This window comes from Rattus norvegicus, chromosome 2 (genome assembly GCF_036323735.1).
Source record: "Rattus norvegicus strain BN/NHsdMcwi chromosome 2, GRCr8, whole genome shotgun sequence".
Lineage (NCBI taxonomy): Eukaryota > Metazoa > Chordata > Mammalia > Rodentia > Muridae > Rattus > Rattus norvegicus.
This window is the reverse complement of record NC_086020.1, coordinates 155,369,859-155,391,473: the sequence shown is the minus strand read 5'-3', so window position 1 is coordinate 155,391,473 and position 21,615 is coordinate 155,369,859. Positions and strand designations below refer to the sequence as shown.

The following is a 21,615-nucleotide window of genomic DNA, read 5'->3' as shown; positions in this document are numbered from 1 at the left end:
ACAGGGTTTTTCTGTGTACATTTGGCTCTCCTGGAACTCACTATGCAGACGCTCCTGCCTCCTGCCTGCTGAGTGCTGGGACTAAAGGCGGATTCCACCATAGCTGGCCTGAGGCAAGAGTTGTTAGAGTATATGAATTGCTTTTGTAAATGATTTTGGGTATTAACTGAGCTGGGTTGGCCACATGTGGAGCTAAAACATTGAAAAAAGAATCAAGGGAAAATTCCAACAGTCCTAAAGACCACATATGGGAACAGTCGTCTTGCTACCAGGGCAACCCCATTCTCTTCCTTCGGGGAGCACATTCTTATCAGTCTGGTATGTCTGTGTCTACATACTTAAACATTTGCGAATGTATGTAATTATATGTTATAGAGGATACTGTGGCAATTCTCTCTTCTTCCCTCTCCCTCCCTCATTTGCTTTTTAAAGATTTATTTATTTATTTATTATATATGAGTACACTGTAGCTGTCTTCAGACACACCAGGAGAGGGCATCAGATCCCATTACAGATGGTTGCGAGCCACCATGTGGTTGCTGGGATTTGAACTCGGGACCTCTGGAAGAGCAGTCGGTGCTCTTAACCTCTGAGCCATCTCTCCAGCCCCCCTCATTTGCTTTTTGACACATCTTCTTATTCTACAACAAGACGGGCCCTGGTTTCACTCTGTAGCTCATTTATGGCTGTAAATTGAGGTCATCCTCCTGTGTCAGACTCCCAAGCACTGGGATCACCTTGCTCAGCTCCACATAAGGGTTTTACTTTTTTATATATCCTTAACAATGTATCTTGGAGGTTGTTCCACAAGAATTTCCGAAGATTTGGGCCAATGTTTTTAGTAGATTCATGATACTTTATCCCATATTTGGAGATATTACAACTTATTTAACTAGTATCCTATTTATGGATACCTTGCTACTTCCAAAAAGGCATGTATGTGTGTGCATATATATATATATATATATATATATATATATATATATATATATATGGGCTTTAAAGGAAATAAATGAATTTATACTCTCTGATTTTATAAATGCAAATACAGGCATAATAAAATAAAAGATTATTTATCATTTTTAAAGTCTGGAAAACTCTCTCAGTAACTTTTTAGCTGAATGAGGAAGCAGGATTGAATGCCATGGTTTCAGCAACTTTGAGCTTACATTGATTAGCATATGGGTATTGTGCTTGGCTATTCAAAATTATTCATTCTGTAGTCAACATCATGGGAAACTCCAGGATTTAGACAGAAGCATGTGTCTCATTAAAAAACAAACAAATGAACAAACAAAAAACCCCAACCAATCAAAGTTACCTTTTCGTGAGCAGACAAGAAATATGAAGAGAAGTCCTGGATTTTTTTTTCCTGCTTGACCTTGTCTTTAGGAACTGTGTGCAGAAAGCCTCAGGAGATAATTTCATTAAAATGGTCCTCCATGGAGGCCTCGTTATTGGTTTTAGTTCAATTTGACTGTTTTGTTTTCTGTCTTTCAGGGAGGAACTGTAGCCCTCCAAAAGAGACTAGGATAGGAAAGGCTTTCCCACAAGCCCTCCTCTGCATCCCACGTGTCTGGACACTGGAGGAGAGGTTTTGGGGGGAAACCACAGCTACGGGAGCTGGTCTGAGAACAGAAAATAAAGGGGACATTATCATGTGTCTGTGGGACCATGCTCTCCTGGCGTGCCGTCCCCACTCTCAAATGGAAAGTCAACTGTTGAGTTTCTCTTCTCATCTATGGTCCCCCGCACCCTTAGGCTCCTCTGCACCAGCCTTCTGGCCTTGAGTGCAGACGTTGTTTATCCGCCTTTCAGCAAGAGAACTACACTGTCATGATTTGGTGTAGTTCCAAGGAGACAGCAAATACGGCCCTATGTTCTATCACAGAAGTGGGTGTGTTAAAGCCTGCCTTGGATCCCGCTGTGTGACCCAACAACGTCCTCAGCTGGAAATCCCGTGTCCCCACATTTCTGGAAGCGACAGACAAATGCAGTGGGGCATAAAATGGATGTGAATTGCTGACATTTGTGGATCACTATAAAGATGTCAGCTTTCCCAGTGATTATTTATCTTATCTCTGCTGCTTTTATGGCCCAGTCGGTCCCAAGGCCTGATGGGAAGGGAGTTCTCTGAAGATGGATTGCACTTACCGTGTTCTTGTCTTCTCTGCAGCCAAGCCAGTTTGATTTCCTAATGACCCTACTTCCTTTCACTGCCTTAATGGCTGCATTTTTCCCCCCTACCATGTATAGAGACTTGGGGGATGGGGATTTTTATGGATTTTCGCCTTTGGCCATCGTTCCAAGTGGTAATGCCTATTAGGCTTTTGTTAAAATTCTCTCAAGGAAGATTTCTAATGTCCCTGCTTGCCAATGTCCTGTTGGCAGGAGGCTGTGTCGTTGAGCCTGCCAGCCGTAGAATTCTGCTGCCAGGAATCCGGGCAGCAGTTGATAGACTTGGGGAGCAGAGCCACACTTCAGGCTGCAGTTTCTCTGCCTCCATCTCTGACAGACCCTGTCTGTCTGTCTGCCTACTGAAACAATATATCGTTTTTGTATGATATCAAAATCAAATTAGTGCTTATAAATAATTCAAACAACCTACTATAATTTAGGCAACCAAAAAAAAAATCACCTAGTGATTTTCCCCCCACAGTTCAGAGCTTGTTAACTTATTCTAGCTTTCTCTCTATGCGTCTACAAGCCGAGTCAGTCATCTTCAAAGTAGAGTCAAATCAGACTTAGTTCTTCTGCACACTGCGTACTTACTTACAATTGCATGTGGGACTAATTTTTCCTTCAATCGATCCTTGTTCAAGACTACAGAGCATTGCAGTTGTGTCTCACACTTCAGCTAGACTCCTCCAAGGACAGCCACGTTCCTTCCAATGTTTTTAAAATGGCCACCACTAAGATTTTGCCCATGTTCCTTTAAAGTAGTAATGTTTTGGTTGGGTAGTTACTCAGCATTTCAGTCGGTTCCTCTTGAATAATCTTCAATTTTGAGCTGTGAAATAAGAGAGTGGGTTATACTTTATTATTAGAGCAACTTGCTGTGAGTCAAGGAAGTTTTGTCATACCAAAGCTTGTCAATCAAAGGTGAACTGTTTTTTTTTTTTTTTAAACATTTCCTTGAGGCTCCCAATATGTGGAGAGATCATTTTATGAGTCTACTGGCTTACTTCCTGGGTTTCTTGTTAATACAGAAAGTGGATCTGAGATGACAGATTAGTGCTGTCCCTGGCCTGGCGTGAGTCCATTCATAATTAGAGTCAGTCCCACACAGCAGAGTGGGAGCCTGGTCTCTGCAGCCAGAAGGCCTCACTTCACACGCTCCACTCAACTGCTTGCTTTCAATGTATGGAGTCCTAGTCCGCTATAGTCGGGAGTCAGTGAATTCCCATGAGCACCTGGGGCTGCCTGGGCTGTTATGGTCAGGGCCCAAGACATGGTGACTAGCAGTGAAATCAGGACCATATCTGGCATTGGCACAGCAAAGTCACTTCTCACATATCTACTCTCACCAAGCAAGGCACTGCCATCCCTCACTGCCGATGAGACTGAGCCTGCAGAGCTCACATGATTGATTAGGGTCAGCAAACAGAGGAGATGCCCTCACCGATGTGCCTTGAGGGGAAGGGTCCAGGGCTTCAGGAGGGAGGTAACAAGATTTCTCAATTAAACATGGGCAGATTGTCTAAAAACTATTGAAAATTGTCCCATTGAGATGGCTCAGTCAGTAAAGTGACTGTCACACAAGGACCTAAGTTTGGATCCTTGGCAGCCATGTAAAAAAGCCACGTGTGTTGGCCCAGGGCTATAACCCTAGTGCTATGGGCCAGAGACAGGGGTATATCAGGACCTCAGAGCCCAGGTAGCCTAACATAATGATGAACTTGGGGTTGAGTGGGATATCTTGTCTCAAAAGATAAGGTGCAGAGGAATAGCAGGAGACAAATACTCATGTGTGTGCATGTACCATCCCCCCACTATTGACAGTACAGGAGCAAACAGGATAAAAGTGGAAAGAATGGGATTAAGATTTCTCTAATCAATCAATAGTTTTTCTAAGCATGCTTTTTTCTGTTGGTTCGACTTTTGAATTTTCTGTTTAACAAACTGAAGAATCAAACTAAGTAAAACCAGAATAAAAATATGTATATTGATGTAAGTCAGCACTGCACATTAATAGCTTGGAGCCAGGTATGGTGGGTGACACATGCTTGTAATCCTGACCCCAGAGAGGTAGACCCAAGAAGACCACCCAGAAGCTCAGCCAGTCTGAATGACACAGAGTCATTTTCTTCCTTGAGACTCCAAGGGGGAGATACCAGGAGAAGAAGAAAAAAATTTATAACATGAAAAAAAAAGTGCAAATAATTTTTTAGCACACAATTTCCAATTTATATTCTCAGTGGAGTATATCCTAAGGTGACAAAAATTTCTGGACTTAGTGGTAGGTTTGTGCTTAACCGTGGAGCCGATAATGAAATTCTAAATGTTTGGGTGTGCATTATCAGACAGACGGAATTAATGAACACGTTAACTTTTTTTTTTTTTTTTTGTGAGCCAGAGCTTTCACAGTGAGAGAAGAGGGAGAGAGAATAGAGTCTGAGGAAAGGCTAAAAGCACCCTGTGCTGTGGGATTTGGACTGCAGGGAGCAGCATGAATGCCCATGTTGAGACAGAGCGTGCGGCTCAGTGGATGCCTCCTATCTGCACGGTGACAGTGACTAGAATCAAGGATGCTCTTGCCTAGAAATGAGCACATCGGTACAGGCTTGGTCTGGTACTGCGATGTATTCAACACCAAAGCCCCTAGACTGCTTTCTGTGTTCCGTTCTCCACTAAAGAAACCATGTTCTCAGAAATGGCGGAGTTGGTGTCTTGGACAGAAAAGGTTCAGCCTGGGAAATTCTATTGAGTTCAAAAGTAATGAAATACTGAAAGATTAACGCGGCCGTGTAGAAAAGCAAGGTTGAATGGGCTCCCGCACGCCAACTGTGACAACAGTACATTGAACAGGACAACAATAGGGCCAGTAAGAGCCCAGTGAGTGCAGAAGGTGGTGACAGAGGGACAATAAGAAACAGAGGGCAGGGGCCATAGCTCACTGAGTGTGTGTGGCACACTTAGAGCCCATGGGTAAAGGGGAAGGGTGATTTGGAAAGTTGGAATATGGCCTTCGCATTATATAACAGTATTGGATGAAAATTAACATGTGGGAATGAAAAATTTTTGCTTCGGTTTTACCTGGTGAGAAAGTTCCAGAAATTTGTTACGTAGCACTATGACTATATTTAACATCACTGAATTTTATTATTTATTTACTTATTTATTTATTGAGGGTTTGAGGTTGAATTCCAGACTGTGAGCATGCTCAGCAGACACCTTAAACTATGGAATTAAAACGTCAGACCTCATATTCCGAAGCGTGTTTTTTGATTGTTTAGGAGTCCAGGTCATCTTGAGCGGCAACCCTGTGTTGAGAAATGGACTAGATCAGATTGGCCTGTGGGAATTGTCTTCATTGCTAATTGATGTAGGAGACTGGCTCACGGGGGATAGTACCGTTCTCTGGGCTGTATAGGAAAGCTAACTGGCGATGAATTGGCTGGTGAACAAGCCAGCAGGCAGCATCTCTCCAAGGTTTCTTCTCCAAGTTCCTGCCTGAGTTCCTGCCTTGAATTCCCTCAATGATGGAATGCAAGCCCTTTCTCCTCTAAGCAGTGTTTGGTTAATGTTTTATCCCAGCAACAGAAAGGAAACTAGGACACAGTATATTTTATATTGCTACTTTAGAACAATTAAAACATTTAAAAAAATAAATGATTAATGTTCTGAGTTGTAATGATGGCATTTTTGCCTATAGACAATTCAGAGGAGACACAGGGAAAAGTACTGTGGTAACCACAGCTTATTTTCAAGTGATTTAACGGAGAACAAACCAAGAGTCTGTCAACTTAGTTTTGAGTCTTTGCAAGTTTTGAATCTATTTATGGGTGTAGCAGCAGTTTGACTATTTATCCCCTTCCAAACTCATTTTGAAATCTAATTCCCATTGTTGGCAATATTAAAAAGTGGGACCTTTAAAAATAAGTTGGTGTGGTGCACATCTTCAGTAAGGAGGCTGAGCAGATGGGATCTCTGTGAGTTCAAGGCCAGCCTGATCTACATAGTGAATTCCAGGCCAGCCAGGGCAGTCCCTGTCTCAAAAACAAAACAAAGCAAAACAAAAAACAAAAAACAAAAAACAAAAAAGAACCCCTTGGCTGTGGGTTGGTGGCCTTTGCACTCTCATTTCTGGAGTTAGCAGAAGGGTGCTGACGTTTGCTGGGGGAAGAAAAATCTCAGTGTTTCACCAAGGAGCAAATCAATTCAGCAAGGTGATTTCTTTTTGTCAAAAAGAAGCACCTGAACCCAAAAAGGGCAAGTGAGTACACTTGGCCAAAATGACCTCTGTCTTTTACATCTGTGAGCAGATTTCAGTCTGACCTGATTGGCTACTGTGTGCAAAGACGAGGGCAGAGATTGAGAAAATTTGGGCCCCAATCAAACTGACTATCTTTGGTTATTTTTAAAAACATTTCTTGTATACAGAGTTACTACTCCTTTCAAAAACACTTCTTAAACCAACAAGATCCAGACTTATAAGAGCTTATGACCTGAACGTGTATGACCTTGGGAAGGGCCTTGTTCTTTTCCACAGAGGTTACCTGGGAATCACAAACAAGGCTGTTTAACAACTGTAAAGATATCCTACCTGGGGTTGGGGATTTAGCTCAGTGGTAGAGCGCTTGCCTAGCAAGCAAGGCCCTGGGTTCGGTCCTCAGCTCCAGAAAAAAAAAAAAAAAAAAGATATCCTACCTTCCAGCGTCGTGGGATGTTATCAACTGTAATCCTGTCGGCAGGGATCACCCGGTGATCGTATGTAGGTTTCTTAGCAATTCCTTAAAGATAGTAACTTCAACCCCTACCCAAGCTTATAGACAGCTATGGTGAGGAACAATGGGTGTGATTCTTCCATAAATGTCCAAACCCACACCTGCTGTGTCTTGTTTTTCTTTCTGAGTATTTCTCCTCTCAACCTTAAATCTTAAATCATCTAAACAATATCCATTAATCCTCTACTCTGGTTCAAAAACCACCTAGTCCTGAAAGTCTTTTTAGTGCCAACCCCATGAATCCTGGTTTGGCCTAAGTTGAGGTCCTTGATGTCTAGGGGAGCCTTCTAACACTGCTGAGGGTGACATTGAGAGCTGTAGCTCTTGCCTCTGTCCCTACCCAAAGCTGAAAGGAATGTCCCAAGTAAAGGGAATGAATGGTCCCTGGAGAGATGGCCAATTCATAACAGAGAGCAAGAAATAAGCCAGAATATCTCACTGTACCTCAGAGTAAGGGAGGGCTTACAGAGCTGTGGAAATACGAAAAGGTACAGAAGTCAGATGCGATGGGTGCTACCACAAAATCTAGGACAACTTGGGAATCAAAATAGATAATGACTGGCGGGATAAAATAAGAACGTATCTTGAAGATATAAATCAGGGGCTGGTGTTTCCCATAAAGGACTAGATGATAAATATTTTAGTTTTTAAAAGATATACAGTCTCAGTCAGCTATTCTGCTCTACCGATGGGGCACAAAAGTGGCCCTAGATATTATGAAAACTAATGTGTGCCTATGTTCTAATAAAACTTTATTTGCAAAACAGGTAAGAAAACAGATTTGTCCCATGGATGACAATTTGCCTACCTTTGTGCACCTAGAGAAACTGAGGGATGAATAAATAAATAGATAAAATAGAAAACTTGCTGTCATAATAAGATAGGATATAATAAACACAGAGGGATATAGAAGTTGAAAAAACAACCACAGGGCATTCATGATAGTAACTACTCAGGTAGGAAACATCAATGATACTACAAATAGTGGGTGAAAGCAGAATGAAGGAGCTGCTTACACAGTATCTGAGGATCTGGATATCTAATACTCACTCATTACCAATGGTTTGAAAAGTATCTTTACGGTGGGCATCATTGCAATCAAATGATGGATGTCAATACCACCGGCAAAAGGACAGATCGACCCCTTCCTGCCCATTGCCATTCCATACGGTCACTCCTGTGGTATTCTTGATAAAGAGATATGCCCTTGACCCAACCAGGAGGAACCACCAGACAAGCTAATACCCAGTGAGGGGTGTGCATGGCACATTTGAGGATGCAGAGCTTGGCCAGGGCTAGAATGAGATTCTTTAGAGGACACAGTGTGGGGCCCACAGAAGCAAAGTGAGGCTCAAGGGAGTGGAGATGTTGGAGGAGGCTGTGTGTCTAGGAGACAGGCTTTAGTATGTGATGGGAAGTCTCTGTGCTAGAGACTGAGGGCAACAGTGGCTTGGGGTCTTCCACATGGACAGGGCTCATCTTCGCTATGGCTAGCAGACATTGGGTGTGGTTTCTCGGGCATACAAAGCAGGCAGAGTCAAATGGCCAAGACCCTGTTTATCTGGGAAATGCTGAAAACAGAGAGTGTGTGGATTTGTGGGTGGTGCCAACAGGCTTTTTGGCCAATGGGTCTTGATGTGCAGTAAAGAAAGAAACAGAAGCTACCTTTTGTTCCTCATGAAACAGACATTTACAAAATGGCACCTGTGACCTTTAAAACTGGCAGTGGTGTAAAATTCATAGAGGGACTGAAGCATGCTTCCACCCTGAGGAGAGCAAGGTAACCAGAGAGGTACGGTGGCTGCAGTCCTGGGTTGAACCCTCATTTCAAAGAATATCTCTGGCACAACTAACTAATTTTATAGGAGTGTCTAGGGCAGTGGTTCTCAATCTTCTTAATACATTGGCTCTTTAATACAGTTCCTCATGTAGTGACCCCCAACCGTGAAATTATTTTCACTGCTCCTTCATGACTGTAATTTGCTATTGAATTTGTAACTTGAATTGTAATGTAAATATCTGATATGCAGGATATCTGATAGCCACCACTGAGAAAGGCTCATTCAACCCCAAAGGGGTCACAATGCACAGGTTGAGAACTGCTGGTCTAGGGGAATAACTATTATGAACTTGATTATTATATCGTCAGATCCCGAGCTGTATGCTATGAGCATCTTGTTTCTAGACTGCTTTGCTGTGTTGTGAGACCCTGGCCTCTCCTTCTTGAGCCATCTCCCCCAGTCCCACAATCTTATGGGTCATTTAAATGCTAATCATTTCCAACTTCAGGTTAACCACATCTGTGTGTTTTTCAGCAGCCAACAGTGGCAATGACAAAGGAGCTAGCCTGTGCTAGGGAGCACCTACACCTGAGGAGTTTCAGAGAGAAAAAAGTGTACCAGTGACAATGACAAAGGAGCTAGCCTGTGCTAGGGAGCACCTACACCTGAGGAGTTTCAGAGAGAAAAAAGTGTACCAGTGACAATGACAAAGGAGCTAGCCTGTGCTAGGGAGCACCTACACCTGAGGAGTTTCAGAGAGAAAGTATGAACATCAAGAAGGAGCACAACTGAAAGCACCAAGAGGGCCAAGGGTTATTCATTTGTCAGAGGAACAGGCAATGACTTCTTTAGGGCCAAGAAGCAGAAGTAGAGATGAAGCCTGGAAATATATTTGGGGATCCAGAGAACATGGCAGTTTACCCTGGGACAGTGTCTTTCCACTGTGAAAATGCCAGAAGCCAAATGTGAGAAACACTTCTTTCCCAGCCTCCTCTGCAGCCAGCTTAGCTCAACGTGTCCTGTGCTCTGCCCTCCTGACCTGTGTATAGATTCTCTTCTTAGGCGGAGGCCTTGTCACATAGGGACTGTGCTTACAGATGCCTTCCTTGATGTTTTCTAGGTCCTCTTGTTGCCTTGGGCTTGGCAGTGTTGCTCAGGGTGGCCTCAATGTTTGTGGTTGACAAGACCCTGTGAGAGTTCTAACTACAGGTGGCAGAGGGTGTAAGTTGTTTCCAATGAACAGTGTCCAGAGGAAACCGTAGGAGTGTGTGTGTGCATGTGTGTGTGTATGTGTGTAAGAGAGGGTGTGCATGTATTTGAGTATGTATGTGTAGGTGTGTGTGAGAGTGTGTATATGTAATAGTGTTTGTGTGTGTGTCTGTGTATGTAAGTATGTGTGTGTGTGCATGTAAGTATGTGTATGTGTGTGAGTATATTGAGTGTGTCTGTGTGTGTGTCTGTGTGTATGAGTGTGAATATGAGTATGTGTGTGTGAGAGTACGTGTGCAAGTGTGTGAGTATATGTGTGTGTGTCTGTGCCTTTGTGTATGTGAGTGTGTCTGTGAGTCTCTGAGTATATGTGCATGTCAATTCATGTGTGTTTGTGTCTATGTGTATGTGAAAGTGTATATGAGTGGATGTGTGCGTGTGTGTGTGTGTATGTATATGAGTGTGTCTGTATGCGTTTGTATGTGAATGTGTGAGTGTGAGTGTGTCTGTGTTTGTATATGAGTGTGTCTGTATGCGTTTGTATGTGAATGTGTGAGTGTGAGTGTGTGTGTGTGTGTGTATGTGTGTGTATGAGTAACTATATAGGTGAGTGTGCTTGTGTGTGCTTTACTGAAGGGCAAATCCAATGCCTCACTTGAATTATGCAAACTCTTAGTAAAGATACTGTAAGATCGATCTCAGCAGAGGAGGTGGTGAGGGCCTTGCATTTGCAGTATGGCTACTGCAGGGCTGGTTTCTCAGGCCTGTAGCCTATACAGCTGCCCTTAGAAGGATTCCAAATATGCTTCAGTGCTCTGCTGTGACGTAATAGTGTTTTTCCTTTCATTTTAGACAGAATTATTTATTTCGTTACATGTATATGTGTTTTGCCTGTATGTATGTAAGTGTACCATGTGCATGCCTGATCCTACAGAGGTCGGAAGAAAGAATTGGACCCCCCTGGAACTAGAGTTACAGATGGTTTTGGGCTACTATGTGGGTCCTGGAAACCGAACCCTGGTTTTCTGCAAGAGCAACAAGTATTCTTAACTTCCATCCATCTCTCCAGCTCCTGCTGACAAGTCTTAATACTTTTGAACAAGGAACCTGCAGACTCTGTTTTCTGGTCTGGAGATATTGATGTAACTGCAGTGTTGGCTGCTTGTCTTGGCTGAAAACTTCATACATGACTTTTACTTTTATCTAGAGATTTCTCGGGTTATCTGATGCCAGTGGTATGCTGGTAAACAGCTCACAACCAGCGTTGTGGAAAGGCAGCACACACCATTGCAGTGTTTGCCAACTTCCATGGTGTGAAAATGCTCACCACGAATGGGGTGTAGTTCAGTGGTAGATGTATGGCTAGCAGGAATGGGGTCCTAGGTTTGACAAAAATTACTATTAGCTTTTGTATAGGGTGCCACCTAAGGTGCTGGGAGAGACGTATAATAGCATATTGCTACTGGGACTCCCACCACACACACAACTGGAAGTATATACTAACTTCCAGGGCTGGTAATAATACAAGGTCGTAAAAGAATTAGGAAATGGTGGCTTTTACATGTCTGATGCATTACTGTACTGTATTATAGCCATTTTTTGAGTCAATTTGTGGAAGCTTAAGTGATATACAGTCAGACATCACTTAATGAGGGGAATATATATTTAAGAAACACGTCATTAGATTATTTCTTCACTGTGTCAACATTGCAGAAATTACAAGCAAGCACAGAGAGTGGAGCACAGCACACCTTGACCACAGGGCTTTAGTAATTCCTTGCCGAAGCAGGCAGCTGTACTGAAAACTACAGGCAGTTGAGCACACAGTAGGCAGTTGAGCACACAGTATGTAGTTGAGCACACAGTAGGCAGTTGAGCACACAGTAGGTATTCATATATCAGAGTCTATGTGAACAAAGAAAAGGCCCAGCAAACGCATGGTATAAAACATTTAAGTCATGGCACACTTTGATGGACATTTCCCAGGTTTGTAGCCAGTAGAACTCAGAGTTGAGGTGAGTGAGGACCAGATTTTCTATCATTAATGATAAGTTTATCTTTGTTTTTAAAACTTCTTGACATTTCTTTTTTTTAATTGGATTTTTTAAAAATTTACATGTCCTGGTTCCTCAACAATAAAGAAATTCTGAGGGAATTACCATCCCTGACTTCAAGCAGTATTACAGAGCAATAGTGATAAAAACTGCATGGTATTGGTACAGAGACAGACAGATAGACCAGTGGAATAGAATTGAAGACCCAGAAATGAACCCACATACCTATGGTCACTTGATCTTTGACAAAGGAGCTAAAACCATCGAATAGAAAAAAGACAGCATTTTCAACAAATGGTGCTGGTTCAACTAGAGGTCAGCATGTAGAAGAATGCAAATTGACCCATTTTTATCACCCTGTACAAAGCTTAAGTTCAAGTAGATCAAGGACCTCCACATCAAACCAGAAACACTCAAACTAAAAGAAGAAAAAGTGGGGAAGAGTCTCGATCACATGGGCACTGGGGAAAAGTTCCTGAACAAAACACCAATGGCTTACGCTCTAAGATCAAGAATCGACAAATGGGATCTCATAAAACTGCAAAGCTTCTGTAAGGCAAAGGACACGGTGGTTAGGACAAAACGGCAACCAACAGATTGGGAAAAGATCTTTACCAATCCTACAACAGATAGAGGCCTTATATCCAAAATATACAAAGAACTCAAGAAATTAGACCGCAGGGAAACAAATAACCCTATTAAAAAAATGGGGCTCAGAGCTAAACAAAGAATTCACAGCTGAGGAATGCCGAATGGCTGAGAAACAGCTAAAGAAATGTTCAACATCTTTAGTCATAAGGGAAATGCAAATCAAAACAACCCTGAGATTTCACTTCACACCAGTGAGAATGGCTAAGATCAAAAACTCAGGGGACAGCAGATGCTGGCGAGGATGCGGAGAAAGAGGAACACTCCTCCATTGTTGGTGGGGTTGCAAACTGGTACAACCATTCTGGAAATCAGTCTGGAGGATCCTCAGAAAATTGGACATTGAACTGCCTGAGGATCCAGCTATACCTCTCTTGGGCATATACCCAAAAGATGCCCCAACATATAAAAAAGACACGTGCTCCACTATGTTCATTGCAGCCTTATTTATAATAGCCAGAAGCTGGAAAGAATCCAGATGCCCTTCAACAGAGGAATGGATACAGAAAATGTGGTACATCTACACAATGGAATATTACTCAGCTATCAAAAACAACGGCTTTATGAAATTCGTAGGCAAATGGTTGGAACTGGAAAACATCATCCTGAGTGAGCTAACCCAATCACAGAAAGACATACATGGTATGCACTCATTGATAAGTGGCTATTAGCCCAAATGCTTGAATTACCCTAGATGCCTAGAACAAATGAAACTCAAGACGGATGATCAAAACGTGAATGCTTCACTCCTTCTTTAAAAGGGGAACAAGAATACCCTTGGCAGGGAAGAGAGAGGCAAAGATTAAAACAGAGACTGAAGGAACACCCATTCAGAGCCTGCCCCACATGTGGCCCATACATATACAGCCACCCAATTAGACAAGATGGATGAAGCAAAGAAGTGCAGACCGACAGAAGCCGGATGTAGATCGCTCCTGAGAGACATAGCCAGAATACAGCAAATACAGAGGCGAATACCAGCAGCATACCACTGAACTGAGAATAGAACCCCCGTTGAAGGAATCAGAGAAAGAACTGGAAGAGCTTGAAGGGGCTCGAGACTCCATATGTACAACAATGTCAAGCAACCAGAGCTTCCAGGGACTAAGCCACTAACTAAAGACTATACATGGACTGACCCTGGACTCTGACCTCATAGGTAGCAATGAATATCTTAGTAAGAGCACCAGTGGAAGGGGAAGCCCTGGGTCCTGCTAAGACTGAACCCCCAGTGAACTAGACTGGTGGGGGGAGGGCGGCAATGGGGGGAGGTTTGGGAGGGGAACACCCACAAGGAAGGGGAGGGGGGAGGGTGATGTCTGTCCGGAAACCGGGAAAGGGAATAACACTTGAAATGTATATAAGAAATACTCAAGATAATAAAAAATAAAATAAAATAAAAAAAAAGAATATGTAAAAAAAAAATAAAAAAAAGAAATACTCAAGTTAATAAAAAAAAAGAAAAAGAAATGTTAACATTTAAAAGTTAATATTCAATTATTTCATAATGCAATCAAATACAATATGGTTTGGACTAATAAAAAAAAAAAGCAGAACAATACCAACCAACCAGAGCTTCTTGGGACTAAACCACTACCCAAAGACTGTACATGACTGACCCAGGGCTCCAGCTGCATATGTAGCAGAGGATGGCTTTTTTGGGCACCAATGGAAGGGGAAGCCCTTGGTCCTAACAAGGTTGGACCCCACAGTGTAGGGGAATGTTGGAGGGGATAGGGAGGGGAACACCCTTATAGAAGAGGTGTTGGGGGAGAGAGAGGGGGCTTATGGATGGGAAACTGGGAAAGGGAATAACATTTGAAATGTAAATAAAAAAGTATCTAATAAAAAAAAGTCTAGATTATGTATATGAAAGAAAAGAAAAAAGATTTGCTCCAGTGAATTTTCTTCCACGAACAACTCAGCTACAGGTTTCAAAAATTCCTTGTCTGGCTTCACACCAGTACTGGTAGATTCCATGCTGACTTTCACACCAGCTAATGAATGTGTAATGATTCCTGAGTAGTTTAAACCAGCCATGGCTAGCTGTGAATTCAGTATAGTGATGGGTCAGCGTCTTTAAGATCACAGACAACTTTCCCTCTTTCTTTATCACGGTGAGATTCACTCTTTTGTGGAGAGATATGCTCTTGCGTTATTAGTCTAGGTCATTAAGAGTTTCTCCACACATTCTAGGCCCTTTTCAAACCTTGATTAGTTTTTTTGCCTTTAATGAAGTAAATGAAGCTTCAGTGGTTTCTGTCACTTGGCTCTTGTTCAAGTTCACATCTGTGCTGCAATGGGACGTGCCTGACCAGTGAGTAATAACCAGCCTGGGCTTTCCACTCTGCAGTTATTAATTACTTTAAATCTTGTTTTCAGGTCGATCACTCAATGTGGCTTCTCATCAGTAAGAGCAGCAGTGGGTTCTGTATGGTTAAGGCCACAGTGAATAAAATAACAAAATTCAGGTCAGAAGAAAATGATGTTTAAAGGATCAGCAAGCCCAATATGTATGAAGCTGCCAAGGATATCATATCTCATAGCCTACTGGAACATTTTCTCAAAACGTTTTAAATGTATTCATTGAGTCTTTCATACACAGTACAATGTTTGATCACATCCACACCTTACTTCCCATTTCCACTCCTTCCAGACCTCCACGATGCTCCTTACTCCTCTCCCAACCTCACACCTCCCTGCCTTTAGTAGACAATTAGTGCTGCACACACACACACACACACACACACACACACACACACACAAACACACACACACATTCACTAGGTGTCATCCATTGCAGCATGGTTGACATGCTAGGAAACATTCTCCAGAAAATTGACTCTCCCTCTTCCTGCAATCTTCAATTAGAACAACTTCTCAGAAAAGGGTGGGGCTTCGTGAGCCCCTCCCCCTGCCCAGGCTGCCATGTTGGCTGGCTTGATCTTGTGTAGGTCCTATTCATGTAGCTATAGCTGCTGTGAGTTCACAAGTCGAGCATCCTGTCATGTCCCCCAAATGCTATTTCACAGCATTTGTCCTCAATCTTTGACTCTTATGGCCTTTCTGTTCCTTCTTCCTGAATGTTCGCTGAGATTTGAGGGACAGGGTGAGATGCAGATGACTCATCTGTGGCCGGGCCCTCCACAGTCACTTGTTATGTGCACTTTGACCACGTGTGAGTCTCTGTATTAGTTGCTGTCTACTGCTGATGAGAGTTGAGAGCTGCACTGATTTATGGGATTAAGGTAAGTATTTAGGAAGTTGATATTATGTTCATTCAAAATAATAGTGGTAGGTTCTTCTTCAGGGTCTATGAACTCTCCAGTCTTGGGTTCTTGGCTAGGCTTACAGTAGCAGAAAGATTACACTCTAAATAACAATAAAGGGTATAGATCAGTAAATCCAGAGACTAGAAACTTAGTCATAGTTATTATGTAAAGTAATTGGTATTATTTACAAATTCATATGTATGCTTATAGAAAACCTATGACATCATAGATTTGTTTACATCAGCATTGCTGTGACCAAGTGAGAAATACATTTCACCGAATGGCTCTGACATTACTGGCAATAGAGATTTTTCATCTCCATTATAATCTTATGGGACCATATTTGCATATGTGATCTAACCAGAACATCACTTTCAATTAATCACTGTAACTTTTAAAATAATAGATTGCTTAATATATTATATAGTAATACTATATATTATATTTAATGTTATATAAATTATTGTATAAATTGCTTATATTTTATTATATATAATATACAATAATATATTATATGTAATATATAATAAGATATTAATTATATATATTATATAACAGGTTGCTTATATATTATATAAAATAATAGGTTGCTCATAAGGGTTAGCAAAATGGCTCAGCAAATAGAGATGCTTTACACCTTATTTCAGACAGGGTTTCTGACTGAACTTGGAGTTTATCAATTCAGCTAGACTGTTTGGCCAACATGCCCCAGGGATCCTCCTCTTTCTTCCTCCTCAGCACTGGGATTACAGGTGCACATTGCCACATTCAGTTTTTTAATCTGGGCGCTGAGGTTCTGAACTCCATGTGTGGCAAACCCTTTACCAACTGAGCCACCTAGCCCTGACTTTCTGATACTTTAGGATACATCTTCCCCGAGCAGCAGTCTCTTATAGAGAAAGAATCAGAACCATAGAGCAGCTCATATTGTGCCCAGGGTCACATAGCTTGAGAGTATGGAAATGTATTTGACAGTGAATCTCATCTGTAAAGCAGGTACTACCTACTCTGCTTAAGAATTAGCAAGAATGAGGTGGGGTAAGTATATAGAAGCACTTCAAACCATCACAGGTGGACAGAAGACAAAGGCCACGGCCACCTGTGAGCCACCTGTGAGCCACCTGTGTCTACAAAGCAGCAGCTGTCACTTTATTCTTCACAGCTCTCATTTGCTTCCTGGAACCTGTGTGACAAGGTTCCTGAAAGCCTTTCTTACCTGGGGAAAGTCTTTGTTTCCACACTCCATAAACTAAGGTAAATTACAACTTGAAGTTTAAGAGAATCATGTGTTGAAATTTGGTCCAATGCTTGTGTTATATTAATTGGGTTCCCAAAATTGCATAAGAATCTGTATGTAAGACACTGAGGGTCCCTACCCCCAATTGGTTTTGAGTGGTAAATAAAATTGCTGGCAGCTAGTGACTGGGCAGAGAGACAGGACTTTTGTAAAGCTGGGCAAGGGAGGAAGAAGGAGATATAGTCACCTTGCTGAGAAAGAACAGGCAGCCAGGCCTGAGAGGGCAGAAGAGAGAGCAGAACAATCGTGTAAGAGCAGGGAAGAGTGGCCCTGCCCTCCCCGCAACTGGTTCTAGGGCAACAATGTTGGGATATAAATTTTAGTAAGTAATAATTCAGGGATATCAGAGGGGAGGTGTTAGCCACATGGAAGCTTGGGAGAGGCCCAGTCATTGAGCTATTTAAGGTATACTAAAATGTAAGGCTGTGTGTGTCTTTCATTAGGTAACCCAGAACTTTGGGCAGGTAGTTAGGAGGAACACATGTAGCTGCCACTGGGTTGATTAGAGCAGGATTAATTTGAAATGTAAATAAAAATATCCAATAAAAAGGAGCAGGATTAATTGGGAAGTGCAGCAGAGACAGAGGTGGGACATTAGGATTCCTGGGAAGGGACTGTGGGGAGAAAGAAGTGGACGCCACACCTGAGAGATGCCATACAGAGAACATAGCCATGATGTAGGGGCTGGGGAGCTCAGTCCAAGAGAGCTGGAGGTCTGTGTCAGGGGCAGCCAATGGAATAGGATTTAGTAAGTAATAACTCAGGAATATTGGAGGGGAGAGTAGGTTAGCTGCATGGAGGTTTGGAAGTGGCCCAACCATTGAGCTGTTTAAGGCATATTAAAATGTAAGTAAGAGTGTGTGTGTGTGTGTGTGTGTGTGTGTGTGTGTGTGTGTGTGTGTGTGTGTATTTCTCATTAGGGAACCCAGAACATTGGGGGCAGGCATTGAGGAAGGCCACATTTGGGGTGATTTGAGTAGGATTAATTGGTTACTGAAGCAATCATGGTGTCTCCTATTTGAAGCACTTTCCCCTGGTGACTGGGGTGCAGATAGGTAACATTTGTAAAGTACTTGCCTAGCACGTACAAAGCCTCCAGTCTTCAGCATCTCATCCAATAGACATGGTGACTCATGCTCGTAATCCAGGACTTTGGAGTTAGAGGCAGGAGGAACCAGACGTTCACGGTCGTTCTCAGCTATTGTAGGGAATTTGAGGCCCCTTGAGAGCTTGTCTCATAAAAAAAATAGCTTGTCTTTGAAAAGTTCTCACTATCTCTTGTTTTTAAACCCCTGGCTTTTGTTTAATGGAATATGGTTAGATGCTGGGTGGAAACAATGGCATTGAAAGAGGAACTCATTACTTACATGTCCCAAGGGCAGAAGGCAAGTTATCCCATGCAGGTCCACATGAGGAGACACAAGGTTTGGTAATAGGAACAGATAGGGGTAGTGCCTGGGCCACGGTTTTTACTGTGTTTTTTGTGGGATGGGATGGTAAGGCCAAGTAGATGTGCTGAGTTAGCACTAGAGGTCTCAACAATGTCAGTGACTCGGGGCTACAGGGTGATTTTAGTAAAAGATCCATGTGGGCTTGGTATGATAGTTAGGTCAAGAAGGTGGAGGTGGTCAGTTGGTCAGTTGTGTGAGAGGTTTGGTGCAGGAAGGGTGTTTACTCTCTTTATAAGAATTACATTCTAGGAGAGGCAGTCTTTCCAAGATGACAAGGCCCCAAAGCATTACAATTTTTTTAAACTAATATACCTTTCTTCTTTCTCTTTACTCCTTTCCAAGATGGAATCTTGGAGGAGAGGGATTTGGGTCTCATAAAAGGATAATAGGGTGATAAATTCACACTTCTCTGCTGCACCCTCCCAGACCAACCTCCAAAGTCTGTTTAGGGCCAGTTCCTGAGAAGCTATGTGTGTGGGCTGAAGCTGACACATTCAGAGGACAGCTGACTCCGCTAGATCTCTGGGACCAGGGTGTTGGCTCAGGTTGAAGTAACTAACTCAACCTTTGCCTGTGGATGGGAAGCCCAGCTACTGTGCCTTCTATTTCAATCCCAGCCTAGCAGGACCATGGACATGCTACAAGATGAGTCTATCAGGTGAGCCATTAAGCAATGACAAAAGATCTATGGCTGTATCATCCCAAAATATTGTTGGATTCAAAATTCTTGCCCTACTTTGATGGGTTTGTTGAATGATCGTCATGAACAGTCTACATGGGTGCACTTGGGTACAGCCTCAGGAAGATCAAATGACTTGTCTTAGTTTGCAAAAGGCAGGTACTCATATGGATATTAATTGCAAAAAGGCATTATCTGAAGTCTTTAAAGAGATGAATGTCTAAAGCAATGAGTAGATCCATTACCTAAGATCATTCTTAATGGAGCAAGGTATTCATTTGGCTCAACTGAAATTCTTAAAATCAAAATGAAATTATGGCCAGACCGCATTGCTTGGTCTCTTGCCAAGTCACACCTCCAAAAGGGATTCTGCTGACCTGCAAGATACCATTTTGCTAAGGTCATCTGTCTCAGGAGAAAGCAGAGAAAGTCTGTGACAGCAGCATGCAAGCATCAGGAGCTTTGGGCTTGCATCCCTGCTATCTAAGAAAATAGCTTCATTGTTTCTGCAATTGTAACTGGTTTAAAAAGAATTGAAGAGCTGGAAAGATGGCTTAAAAGTTAAGAGTGCTTACTGCTCCTCCAATGAACCCAGGTTCAGTTCCCAGCATCCACATCAGGCAATGCTAATATATTTCATTTTCCCCACAAAGGTTCCTATTCCAGAGGAGTCCTGCCCCACAGCTAGGAGGGATGCAGTACATCAGAATACATTCCTTTATCTAGTTACATATCTACAAGTCTGTCCATTTGTTAAAAAATCTAAGCTTAAAAATAGGCCATTTCCTCTGGATCTTTAGGTCTTTATTTCTGGAGTCTTCTGTGTCATATCATCTTTGGCACACAACTTTATTCTGCTTTCCTCTTATTAATCTTTGTTTTGGGACCGTTGGTTGTGACCCTGGATGAGTGAGAATAGGAATTGCCCCTTCTGCCCCCACAGATGGGAAGTTGGGAGGGACTAGCAGAGTGATTAGGTTTATAGAGGGGCTGTCAGTGTTGATGAGCTGAGCCATGACTTCCTCAGGGAGTAGCCAGAATGGACAGGATCCTAGGAGGGAGAGACAGCAACTAAGAGGACAGGGCTCTATAAGAATCATCATGCCTTAGGAAGTTCCCAAGGAAGCAGAGTGACAGGAAGCTGATAGCTAAAGTATGTCCCCACAGGACTGTAGCAAGGACAGGTGCACACAGGCCTCCCAAGGACCCATGGTCCAAAAGTGCTGGATGTGCAGCATGTGAGGCCAGAAAACACCCTCTTCCTTTCTAGGGTGAGTGGCATGAAGCTAGCGTGGCCGTCAGGGGCCTGAAGAACATCCTGAGGAGAGCTGGGTCCTAGCCCAGGGAGAAGGTGAACATTGCATTTACAGAGGACAGTAGAGATACAAAGAAGTTTTAATGTTGACTCTGAGAATAAAAAGGACACAAGGGACAGATTCAGGAATTAGAAGATGATGGGCAATGGGTTAGGAAAGGACACAGGGCAACCCGAGAGTAAACGACGGGAAGAGAAGTCATTCCAAAGTCTTGGTTCTTGTGATAATGATACAGAGACAAAAGGCAGGAGACATGGGTCGGTTTCTTCTACTGACTAATGTATATTTTAAACATTTAATTTCCTTTTTAAAAATGTTACACATATGAATGTTTCAGCTGCACTTTTGTCTGTGTATCAAGTGCATGTCTGGTGCCTGAGGAGGTCAGAGGAAGCGTTGGATCCCCTGGAACTGGAGCTGCAGATGGTCATTAGCTGCCAGATAGACGCTGTGGAATGGGAAATGAGGACCTGGCTGCTCCTAGGTACGCTTGAGGAGATTTTACTATAGCTATGAAGGAGAGGACAGCCAGAGGCATCCCGAAGAGTGCAGACTAAACATGGCTTTGGGGGAGGGAGGAGTGAGAGAGAAAGAGAAGAAAGAGGGGCAAGGAGACCAGGAAACCAAGAGAGATCCAAGAGTGAAACCAAAATGTCTGAGTTGTATATGAAAGGAGAAGGTAAGTGTCTTAGGGTTTCCACTGCTGTGAACAGACACCATGACCAAGGCAACTCTTAGAAGGACAACATTTAATTGAGGCTGGCTTACAGGTTCTGAGGAGTCCATTATCATCTTGGCAGGAGCATGGCAGCATCCAGGCAGACATGGAGCACGAGGAGCTGAGAGTTCTACATCTTCATCCAAAGGAAGCCAGGAGCAGACTGTTTCTTCAAGTCCAGTCACACACTTCCTCCAACAAGGCCACACCTCCTAATACTGCCACTCCCTGGGCCAAACCGCC

At 42.8% G+C, this 21,615-nt stretch overlaps 1 long non-coding RNA gene across 1 annotated transcript; it reads right to left on the bottom strand.

Annotated features, from left to right (window-relative positions):
* Positions 1 to 418: 418 nt before the first annotated feature.
* LOC134485924 (uncharacterized) lies at positions 419 to 21,537 on the bottom strand. The gene is made up of 2 exons (XR_010064302.1): positions 21,423 to 21,537; positions 419 to 3,010 (listed from the first exon to the last, which is right to left on the bottom strand). It is a non-coding gene; the product is annotated as an uncharacterized LOC134485924 (long non-coding RNA).
* Positions 21,538 to 21,615: the final 78 nt, after the last annotated feature.